The following is a 12,516-nucleotide window of genomic DNA, read 5'->3' as shown; positions in this document are numbered from 1 at the left end:
ACAGAGTTTGAAGCAGGTGGTATTTATTCAGAGGAGGTAGGCATGATTCCCCTCTTGTGTTTGGTCTGGTTTCAAGAACCCTTTCAAAATATACTTGTTTGACCTATATATACTCTACTTGTGCAGGAGTGGAAGGAAGAAAAACTCATTTCATCAGAGATTCAGAGCTGAGTATTGTCACAGTTGAGGTTTTAGCTAATACAAGAGTCTAGTACAACTAGTTTTTTTGTTTCTAGTTTTTCAGGGCAGACTGGGCAACTCTGCTCTGTGAACTGTGAAGAGCACCTTTAATTTCTCATCTGGTAGTGTTAAAGGAGTAATTTAAGAAGCGTCTAATCCAATCTTTGAGTGCAGTTTTTTTTTATTATACCTCATGTTCTGAGGTAGAAGATTGTAACGTATGTGAGATATATCTTGTTTGGAGGCCAAGGAGGGGAAGCAATCCTTGAGGCACTGATTGGAAGAGGATACCAATGTTCCAGTAAATTCTCTATGAGATCTGATAGGTAGACAATCTGTACTAGTACTTTTTGTGGAGCTAGTGGGATTGTTTTTAGGAGTTCTTCCAAAAGGTACATGCAAATTAAAATCTGAGTTGTTGGAAGCTTATTAAAAATGAGATGTGTTGCTACATAGTGTATATATATGGTGAACTTTCCAGTCCATTGGAGTGTTTTAAGCAAGTGACAGTAAATTTCTGACTTGCAAGTGGATTGTCAAGGATATGTGGCAAGCATTATTCACATAAGGGGTAGAGTTAAGCCTAAATCTCTTTTGAAGGAACTGACTGGAATAGCCCTTCTCCTTCCCTGTTTGAAACTGAAGAAGCCATGTTAAATATAATTAAGTACTCACTAGGGGGTGGTGTGAACGCAATGATACAAATATAAGGAAGACTTCTATAACAGTTTTTCATTTAAAAAAAAATAGAAAGCTGTGATGAAGCAGAATTGTCCTGCCCAAGAGGTCAACTCCTTTGAACGTAAGCATTTACAGTAGCTGTTGAGGGTGTGAAGTTCTCATTTACTGGTTCTACTGTTTGTTTTTAACTGAATGGAAATTTACTTTCAGTCAAGACCATGCAATTTTCAAAAATGTTGATTACTTCAAAGCTGTATTGTAATGTTCAAATTTAAGTTGCTCTCAGAATCTTCCTTACCTTAGTTTTAAGCAATCAACAATCTGAACAAACACTGGCACAGAGGTATGTTTTGCAGTCTTGATGCCTTAAAAATACTGTTTTAAAGGGCATGTGCTTCCTGAAGCACAATTTAGTTTTAAAATTGAAGGTTCCCTCCTCAATATTGTAATATTTGAAGTGCTTTTCATTACAGGTTCACTTGATACAGTAGGATTTCAAAGCAAATGGTTTAAAGTAGGCTGTGTAATTGCCTGGTACTGTGCTTGTTATTTGGTGCTCCATTATGATAATTTAAGATTGACAGCAAAAAAATATTTGCCTAGTGATTTAGCCAAACAATAGACTTTCCTTGTTATGTGAGTAGGTTATAGCCTCTTACCCAGAAGTTGTACTCTTGTCTTGCAGTGGGAGGCGTCAAGCAGAAAACATAGGGGAGGGAGGAGGAAATGTTCAAATGATTGAAACTGGTCAAATCAGGTCATCCTATTTGAGTCTTTCCACTATTTTGCAACATTTTCAATGTGGCTGTGCTATCATTCAACATCAAAAATGGCAGACAACTGAAGAGTGTCATCAGAACTCCTGTGCTTCTATGGTCTGGAGGGAAAAGTGGCTCCTTATGCAAGTTTCTGTTCTGCCAGCGTTTTGCCTTTGTGTGCTACAGTCTAAGCAAAGTGTAGCAGATGTTCTGTAATTCAAAAGTTAAATGCACATATCATGCTGTGGAGAGACTCTAGGTTAATCCCCTTTCCTGTGGGAGGTAAAACAATTAAGTGGAAAGCACTGATGAGCAGGAATCTTCACTTCTTTCCCTACTGTGTGCTGAAGGTACCCTTTTATTTCCTGCTGATCTCAGCACATCCCATCATCTGTAAGTGATGTTTTTTGTCACAGTTAGCTCCTTTTGGACATCAGCCTGGCCTTAATGTTACAATATCAATTTCTAAAAATGCAGGTTTCAAAGACTGCTTTTATGTTTTGTTTCTAATTAATGAGCAATCTGGTGCCTAAGTTAGACAACAGGATTTTTGGAGAAGATTCTTAGAACTAATCATAAGTTGATCTCCATGGAAAGACTTATTAACTCCACTGTATTCATGGGTAGGATTTGTTTGAATTTTTCTATCTTTATTATATACTCAAATGTCTCAAGTCATGGAGGGATCTTTCTTGTGGCTGTAAGGACTCAATCCTATTACTTGACTAGTGAGATAAAATGAGTTCTTTTTCCAATGTAAGTTAAAAATTACATAGAAGCCTTAGGGGGTGACTTAAACTAGACTGAGTAGTAGATCTGTTAGTGAGATTCCACTTCCAGGTTCATTGTGATATATGTGATGCCTTATAAGGCAGTTCTTGTCTGAGGGAGTGTAGTCTAGAAGGCATAAAGTAAAAAGCTACAGTGTATCAAACTCAGCTTCCAACATAAATCTTAGGAGAAGAAATAAGTGTTGTGAGGTCAGCTGAAGATAAGCTTAGTACTAATGAAAGATGATAAAATTCGGTTTTAGCTGGGCAGAAATGTGGTCTTGGGAACAACTTGTAGTAGGCATGAGAACAAGTGCTGAGGTGAAAGAAAGCTGCAACTGATAGTGAGTTGAAATACATGAGATCACATGCTGTAGGGAGAATGCTGTATCAATGTGAAGGGGGCAAAGCGCAGCGCAGGTCTTGCTCGGGGGGAATAAAAACAAAACCATGTATTTAAGTAATAAGATATGCAGTTCAAACAGATCTATTTGTGAGAATCAGAATAAATTAACTCATCCCTATTATCCTGGTTTATTCTTCTACAAAATTCACTTCCAGGACTCTAGTTTTCATACAAGGAAGAAATAGGACATGGTCCTGTAGCAGCTCTACTGTTTAATTCGTGAAATAAATTTGAAAGTCTAGTATATATGTTTCCCATTTGCGTGCCTGTATTTGAGCAGAAGTATATAGTGTCTGTTTTGAGTGGGTATTTTAGTGGTGCTTAGAGTTCAAATGGAACTAGTTTAGTGTTGTTTTTTTTTTTTTTGTTGATGTTTTGTTTTGGTTTTTTTTTTTTTTTTTTTTGTTTTTTTGCCCCAATTACTGGTAGACTTTAATGTGAAAGTAAGTTTACAATATGGGTGTGAATATTTTTATTCACTGGCAATGCAGTGTTCATTTATTCATTCAAAATACCATAGCTATAAACCTAAGTTATGTTTATGAACATTTTTGTTCCAATGTTTCTAACAGGTAGAAAGATTTAAGCTTTGACAAGTCAATGTTAGAACTAGGCATGCTCTAGTGCTCTATTGTTTGGTTTTCCTTCCCTTTAAAGGGATTAAATGAAAATGTAGCCTTAAATTGTATATTGGTAATTTGTTAACTCTACAGTGTTCTGTCTTGAAAACCCAGACAATGATGACAAAAAACACCTGTGGAATTCTATCTGGAATTCAATAGTCTTCTTCCTGATTTGTCTTGGCTCTCTGTAAAAGTCTGTGGTTAATGAAACAGCAGCAAAAGCGTCTAAGAAGCATCCTGTGCACTAGAAGACAATTGTGTTGTGGGTTTTTTTGGTCAGTGCTGCAATTAATGATGAGAAAAACCTCCATAGACTTTGTCAGTTATTGCTATTCATTCATAGAACTCCTACGTAAGTAGTGAATTGAGGCAGAGGTGTATTTGAAACACCTATGACTTCTTATCACACTGTAGATGGCTTATGCTTGGCAAAAAAAAAAAAAAAAAAAAGTTATTGTGCAATACTGTTACAAACAACCCTTCATAATTTTATTCCTTGGGTTTAAATCCTGTTTGTTACATAATGAACTGTCTGGACTGGAAATATCTGTGTTAAGAGAAACATGCTTCACTGCCTTTTGTGACAATCTGTTTTGATTGTTCTGAGCTACTACCCTGCTATCACTTCATGTTAATTCTTACTAGCCTGTATGCTAAGCCAGGCATCATTTGTGTAGATTTGATAACGGGTTTCAATCACTGATAATAAAACTTCTGCAGCAAATGACCTCAGATCTGTATCTTCTGCACAGCATTGGCTGTAAGTAGAAAATTGAGTCTGACACTTTCCTTTTCCGATTGCTTTAATAACAAGCTTAAAAAACAAAACAAACAAACAAAAAAAAACATTATGAAAGTAGTTTAGTACTGTTAAATTTTGGCTGCGGGGGGGGGGAGGAAGGTTGATTTCAGAATAATGATAGTACTCACATAATTTGTTTCCTACATTGCTTGATGAATCCTGTTGCAGAGCAGAAATATGATTCTTTTTTAAAGTTGAATAGAGGGTTATCATAAAACCTGGGAACTGTCAGAACTCAGACCTGAAGTATTTAATTGATTAGATCTAGTTTTTGAAGGAAAGTTTATGTACGTTTTTGTACGAAGCTTCCTAAGTTGCACTTTTCTCCTCTTGCCCCTTGTTCTGCTGCTGTAAATCACTAGAAAGAGCTTGGTCCCATCCATTTGACACCTACACTTTTAATGTTTATAAATGTTAGTAAGAGTTCTTCTGCCCCTCATCCTCCTCTTCTCCAGGCTGAACAGGTGCTCCAGGACTCTCAACATCTTTGTGGCCTCCTGTTGGGCTCCCTAGGAATTACCCATCTTTCTTGAACTGAGGAGCCTAGAACTGGAGAGTGCTGCAGCCTCAGCAGAGTAAAGAAAGAGGATCACTTTCCTAGGCCTGCTGGTCATGCTTTTTTTTCTGCACTCAAAGAACTGAAAAGAGAAGAACACTGCACTAGGTACTTATCACATAAATACTAAATTGTACTTCTAATTTTCTTATTCAGTTTTTATTGGTAACTAATGGCAGTTTACAGAAATATACTACACAAAACAGACCCTTCGATCTCAGAAGCTGCTATGCTTCCTTTATTTTTCAGCTCAGTACACAAAGTCTCTTTTTTATTTCTTTTATCCCTTCAATAACTGTCTTGGAGTAGACAATGCAGGATGACACGTAAAACATCTTTCATGTAAAACATCATCAGTTTGCAGAGTAATTAAAGATGATCTTATCTAGTAATTTCCAATAGGTGCAAAAATCAAAAGCAAATATACCCTGTTTTTTCATGGGAGCCACACGGAAAGAAGTACTTAAATTAGTAGGGAGTTGTGCAAAGTAGTCATTTAGCCAGCAGAGGACTGTAGAACCACGTATCATACAGTTATTGATGCAAAAATGTTCAATCACAAAGAATAAACGGCCAAATCCATGTAGCAAGCTATGCAGAAAGGACAGTCTCTTGAATGTGGTAAGATACTGAAAAGTGAGGATGCAGTTTTTTGTTTGCTTCTCAATAAAGAGCTAAATTTGCCCCAGGTTCCCTTTGTTGATGAAAATCTATGGGAATTTTGTTTACATTTGGAAGCTCATTACCAGGAAGAATACTCCTTACATGCCGCGAACATTTTGGAGGGAATCACAGCCCTGTGCTGACACAGAAATGGTGGCATGTTCCCTAAAGGAAAACATTCTTCATTTATAATGAACGTTATGTCTGTAGAAACTAATGGCACAACCTTCTATTCAGTTTATGTAAAATAAAACAGGCCCATATGTTGCTGCTTTAAGAGTTTGGGTGTTTAAATTGAATGTTGTTTAATGAATATTCAAGCCCATTTGCTCAAAAGTTGTGCTCAGCATAGCATCTTCTTCCTCTGTCTTCTATCCTACCTAGAATACTAAGCCATTACAGAAGGTGCTAAAACCAAGGCATCTGTTTCTAACTAAAATTTGGTTATTAAAATGCTAAGTAGATGAGATGGTAAATAAAGATGTACAGTAAGAAGATCGTAGTATTTTTTGTTTTGTAATTAAGACTGAGAAGGGTTTGATATGCATGATGCCCTTTAAGAAACAGAAACATCTTCTGTGCTACTGCAGCAGACTGGGTGCATTACAGTGGTGTATACACTCCCTGTCTCCTGTAGGAGAGAATTCAGCTCTTCTAATACAAATGGGCCAGATTGGCCATTGGGCTGCCTCAGCAAGCTGCTTCTAGAGGCATACGTGAATAAACATACTTCCACATGGGACCATAGATCTCCCTCCTGGTGTGGACCAGAGGGCTGTGAGAGCCTTTTGTTATTGGTCTCTAGCTAAAAATCAAATAGATATGTTATCAGGCTTGAAGAAATGCTCTGGAAGATGGATATCTCCTATTGACCTGCCCTTTTGTAGGGTCTAGACCATTTAGACCTGTAATGTGTTATGCATTCATCAGACCAGCAACTGTACTGAGGTTACTTTGAGTTGGGAAAAAACACTCTGCTGTGGACAAATGGTTGAATTCAGACTCACTGTGCATCTGCTTATGTATTTAACATCAATCTCTTAATTCATGAAAGCACTCGAGTGCATGTTTAAATTATAAATTTTCAGAAAAATCTCTCAACTCTTAGGCAGTACTGCAATGTTATGAACTTTATCTCCACGTCCAGAAGTGACAGCACTATCTTTTTTTTTTTTTTTTTTTTTTTTTTTTTTTTTTTTTTTTTTTTAATGGCATGGGGGAAAAAAATCTCATTAGAAGACAGCTGGAATGTAAACACAAATCACAATAATTGGCTTTTACGTGTTTTCATGAGGGTTCTTCAGATGCTTGTTTTTACTGCACAAGTGCAATATTGTAGATATACAGTGAAGCACTCTTCAGAGAATAATTGATACATGGATAAAATACTTAAAAGCATTCCCTAATGCTGTAAATCCAAATGGAGGCCAAGACTTTTACATGAGAAAAGCAAATATACAAACTCTCACATTCTTGAAAATTCTGTTGTTTGCTAAAGCTTTCCTTGCCTCATTGATTCCACCGTCTCTCCTTAGCAAGGTTGTTAAGCACCCATTACAGTAAGAATGGGGCAAAAAATTGCCTGCTCAACCAGTTGTCCCCTGCGGGTAGTTAACCTGTTCTGGGCACTTCTGTAGGCATCAAAATTCACCATATATCTGTCTGTTTTAAAACGGTATCTCCAATTAGGAAAAAGATTTCTGCAAGATGAAACAGAAATGATGAAGTCAGCAATACCATCACCTTTCTGCAGTGTGAGCTTCTGGAATGAACCAAACCTGAAGTTCTCCGTGTATGACAGAGGGAAATGGCACTGTCCTGGCTACTATACTAGTAGTAAGAGACAGTTCCATGCCGAAGGACTAATTTTTATTTATTTATTTGTTTATTTTTCTGCATCTCAATTTTTATCTCATAAAATCTGTTATATCTCAGGAAAAAAAAAAACAAAACAAAACAAAAAAAAAAAAAACAAAAAAACCACCATTTCTTTTTTCTTTCTTGTTTTTTTTTTTTTTTTCTTTTTCTTTTTTTCTTTTTATTAATGAGGAAGATTTGAAAAGCAAAATGCCTTCCATTGTGTATTAAAATGTGACTTATCTTAGATTTGTTTCCTATGCAGTCTTTCATATATGATCATTTACGTTCAGTGAGTTTATCTGCTCAGTGTACTGTGATGGTTCTTCCTGATTTTAGTATTCATTATTTATAAGAAGCCTTCCCAGACAAAGAGGGAAAATGTTCTGTCCTTTGCTGTGTGTCATCAGTGGGACTCTCAGTGGTTGCCATCATTCACAGCTTTTTAAACCATCTGTATGCACAGGGCCAACAGCAAAGAAGCCCTAATTGTTGGGTTGTTTTGGAACAAAACTGCACTGCAAGTGAATATATATCCTGGTGCTGGACTGGCAGGTAATCACCTCCTCTGTGCTGTAGGGTAAATGCAGTCTGAGCAACTTACAGACTTTGAATTCCCTTTTTAACGCGTTGGAAACACCAGGTAACACATTATGTGTTGTGGCAAGGGCAAATAGCTGGTTAGTTAGGTTCAGCATTCAGACTGTAGCCCACAAGTGTGCTTTGTTTCCCTCTGTCTTTCCTGTTGAGGGATTCCCATTCTTCTCCACTTAGAACCTGTTTAAAGTGCAGACAGCAAACTGCTCTCTAAACACAAGGAAAACATAAAAGACTTCTTTTTTTCCGTCATGTTTTAAAACATACTAGCATTCCCTTCCTCACCTTTCTTCTTGTCAGATATAACAAACACGAACTGTCCCCAAGGAGAAAACAAACACTTGCAACTGTATGCAAACACACTATGAATTCATGCCATCAGTGTTAACATGGCTTGTTTTAGCACCAATTTAAAATCCATTCTCCTGCACCTTATGTCATCTCTTTCTGGCTGTCTATCCAGCTTCTTCCAGGTTTGTCTTACTAATCTGGAATGTTAGAATGTGCTATCCTCCTTTTCTATAGTCATGTGATTTGTGTCTTCCTTAACACTCTATAGTAAAGATGAAAAAGGCTGTGGAGAACAACGTACTTTATGGATCTAGCCCTCAGGATAGAAATGATATCGATGGCTACCTGTCCAAGCACTGAGCTTGTGTTGTTGTTTCAATTAAAGGGAGAATGCAAATAAGGGATAAGGAAGAAAGAAAAGCTTCAGGATGGGTAAGGAGGATTTTCCTGCAACACAATAGCAAACCTCCTCAGAGTACTTGTGACTACAACTTATACATTTCTCCACTGTGGGAGCCAGAAATGTCTATCATTTACACTCCTTCCCGAGGACATTATAATGCCCGAAACAAACAAACAAACAAACAAACAAAAAACAAATCAAGTCAGATCCCACAAAGTACAGAGGGAAGATTTACTTCATGAAACTTAGAAAAGCCTCTTGGACTCTGCTTGCTTACTGCCTGTCTGGAGTTATCTTAACATGTGTTGTGAAAGTTAGTGCCATTCTGTGAAGTTCTGGTTTCATACATAGGGCAAATTCACACCAATAATGTTTGATAAAACAGTTGAGGTACAATCCCTCCATGTAGATTTTCTCACTCAGTTTCTGTTGATCTTCTAGTGAGTGTTCTCAGGTTTATTAGACAGTTGAACCAGTGCTCTTTATCAGCAAGACCTTTACAGTGATACTTAAGTACTGGCAGCTGACAACTCTGAGGGAATGTGAGGTATAATACCCACATTTGGGATGTATTTCCACACTTTATTTTAGATAAAGAATTAATATGCTGCAAGGCGTACGTTTTTCTATAAGATGGCCAGTAATTGCCCTACATGTGAAGAAACCCATACCAAGATCTCACGCTGGTGTTTCTGAGGAGGAAGGATTTCTGTTTTCAGCCCAGCTTTTAGTCAGCGCAGTGCAAACGTAATCAAAACAAAAGAGTAGGCAGCAATGGGTAGAATCACTGCAAGGAGGAAAGCTGATTCTATCCAGTCCTATCTTTTCCTGTGTTACTCCCTCTCCCTTACTTCCTCCAATGTCTTGCAGGTAAGACATTAAAGAAAGTTCTACATGAGGAACAGAGAGTAATCAGAGCACAGCAGTCTTTCTTGATTTATTACTTCATTCATTAATCCATATATAAAATGCAATTTAGAACAAGGCTCAGAAATCCTCACTCTGACAAATTCTCACATATTTGATAAATGATTCCACTGGAAGAGGCTTGAAGGGCATCTGCAGTAAATTCTGCTGAGATCTATATCTCAAAACATTTTTACACCTTCATATCAAATTAGAGGATATCTCTTAGATAAGGGTAAGTGATGAGATTTCTATCAGTTGGGTGAATGTCTCATAATTCATATAGGTGGAAGAGGACAAGCAACCAGCACTGAAAGAAAGGCACATCTTTAAGATAGTTCCCTTGGAAATAATTCTCAGAACTGCTTTTTCTTTTGTATTAAAGCCTAAAGTCTTTAATAATCATTGAGATGTTTGAAGATATTGATACAAATATTATTTTCTCTAACTACCCAGAGGAAGAAGCACTGCGATATGTGAATTCCATCTGAGTTACTCCAGGCAGAACATGGATTCTTAGTGTTAATTTGAGTGAGCTAAATGAAATTTAAATATGACAGTCAGATAGTCGCCATGATGACTCTGTAAACTGGGAAACTGCATTCCTTTCATTGGGTTAGAGAGCAATGGTGGAGTAAAGAGTTCCAGCTTCACAGAACTCATCTGTCTCTCCAAACTGGCTCCAGAACCCATCATGGCTCTGATCTTAGGTCTTCCTACCTCCCCCTGCTTTGCTTTAGTACTGTTCTTATTTCTAAGCATAAGATGCCTTCCTCCTTGCTACCTTCACTCCTGCTAAGCCTTTCCATCCAGGTAAAGCCAAGTAGGAAGTAGTCAAGGACAGGCATTTCATTGGGAAGAATTTGAGAAAGAATGAAGTAGGAATGTGTTACATCTCATGTGTCTGCATGCAAGTGCATACGTCCAGTCAAGGTAAAAACAAACATCTTCAAACTTGCTGTAACAAACTTGGATGCTACTGTGGGGGAAAAAACTCATTTTTGGATCTTGGTTTTGTTGCTGTTGTTTTTGTTTGTTTGTTTTTGTTTTTATGGAGCCTTACTATGATTTGTGTATCCATTATATGACAATATACACATTAACATATATATACAAATACACACATGCACATGTACAAAGAGACAAGTACACAAGCACATCTCTATGTTTCTGCCATTTGAATGGCAAAGAAAAAAAAAATCACATATTTCCCAAATTCCTAGGAGTATAGCAGAAAAGTTAAAAAAGGATCCAGAGTTGCATTCCCCCTCTGTTCTGTGCTGTAGGCCACTGAAGAACAAAATCAGTTCAGGGAACAAGAATGCACTCAGAAACCTGTTCATTTACAGCTATTGTCAAAAGGTATTGTCAGCAATATTCCTTTCTGACAGTGTGAATGAAGTGCTTTAGTGCTTTATTTTTCAATGACAAAAAGAATTCTAAAAAAGCAAGCTTTGGTCTTCAGCAAACAGTTCCAGTTCAGAGCTAATAAACTGATCTGATGTCTGTTTAAAATCTCAGCATTTGAAAACAGGAGTACATAGAACTAAATATATAAGACCTAAAAGCTCAATTTTCTTCCTTTGGACTCCGTTTTCTTGGGAAGACAGCAATTAGGCTGAGTTCTACTGACTGCTCCTTTCTTTTATTGATACCACCTCTTTAGTTCAAGAACCTTTTGTCCAGTTCTCCTGAAACTGGACACAAAGTTTCATGCTGAAGAAGTAAGCGGCTGATTTTGAAACTGGGGAAGTTCTGGCCTCTAATAGAGATTTAGCTGCAGTATTACTTCTGCATTTTCACTACCTGAAAAGCTGCCTGATCTCAATCATTTATTCAGGTTCTCTGTGGACGTATAGATTATTGCTGCTGTGCAAAGGAAATCTTTCAGCACCCCTTGAGTAATATCCTCTAGCCTTATTCAGACTGGAAGCATTTATCAGAAAGTCATTATAGCTGTTTTGTTTGTATATAGCTTTCAGTCCTTCTGTTTAAATGTGTGGACAGCATTAGCTCAATTAGTTTAGTGAATGAGTGGGTCTTTTAATATTTACTATCTAATTAGTTCACTGGCCCACACAGGATGCGCTAGGTCGAACTGTGTGATGCTTTTAGACAAAACTGTGCTGAAGAACTCTGTGGTCTCTTTTTATGTATGAGAACTACTCTGAAAATAATGCCTCCTATATTATTATCTTGGCCCATGACATCATGGTCGGATGTTGGTGGCATGGCAGTAGAGGTTGCACCTTTCTGCCAGTATTCCATTACATTTTTTTGCCATGTGACAGATAGCTGCTGATGGACATTCTGACAGAATGGCATCTGACATGGAAGTGCAGATGAAGCAAAGGTGTGTTATTGAATTCCTTCATGCGGAAAAAATTGCACCCAATGACATTCACTGACACTTGATGAAAGCTGATGGAGAGCAAACAGTGGATGTGAACACAGTGAGGTAGTGGATGGTGCATTTCAGTAGTGGCAGCAGCACAAACCAACTTCTAGACAGCCATGCAGATTTTTATGAGCACAGCATGCAGGCTTTGTTCATTGCTGGTGATAATACACAGCTAATGGTGGTAACTATATTTGAAAATGGTGTTTTGTAGCTGAGAATTTGTTCTAACAAATAATGTTATTGTTCTCTTTGTAGCTGTCGTAGCTTCCATAGAAACAAATAGGAGGCATTATTTTGGAGTGACCTATGTAAATATATTTTGGCCCAGTGCTTTCTGAGACAGAAGGAGCAGGCAGATTCCTGTGCATGAAGACTAAGAGAACAATAAGGCTTCCTGGAAAGGTGATGTTTCTGTCCTGTTAAATGCCTAGCCAAAGAAGTCTGAATCTCTTTTGTTTAAGGAAATCTGGATAGAATCAGAAAAAGAAAACATACCACCATCTTTTGGTATCAAGTTTACATGTAGCATGGAATGATAAAAAAAAAAAAAAAAAGCCCACATAGAAAAATTTATATCAAGGATTATGAAGTGCTTTACTATCTACTTTCTGTCTCCACAAGG

Source organism: Excalfactoria chinensis, chromosome 6 (assembly GCF_039878825.1).
Source record: "Excalfactoria chinensis isolate bCotChi1 chromosome 6, bCotChi1.hap2, whole genome shotgun sequence".
NCBI lineage: Eukaryota > Metazoa > Chordata > Aves > Galliformes > Phasianidae > Excalfactoria > Excalfactoria chinensis.
The sequence above is the reverse complement of the archived record's forward strand: the minus strand, read 5'-3'. Positions refer to the sequence as shown.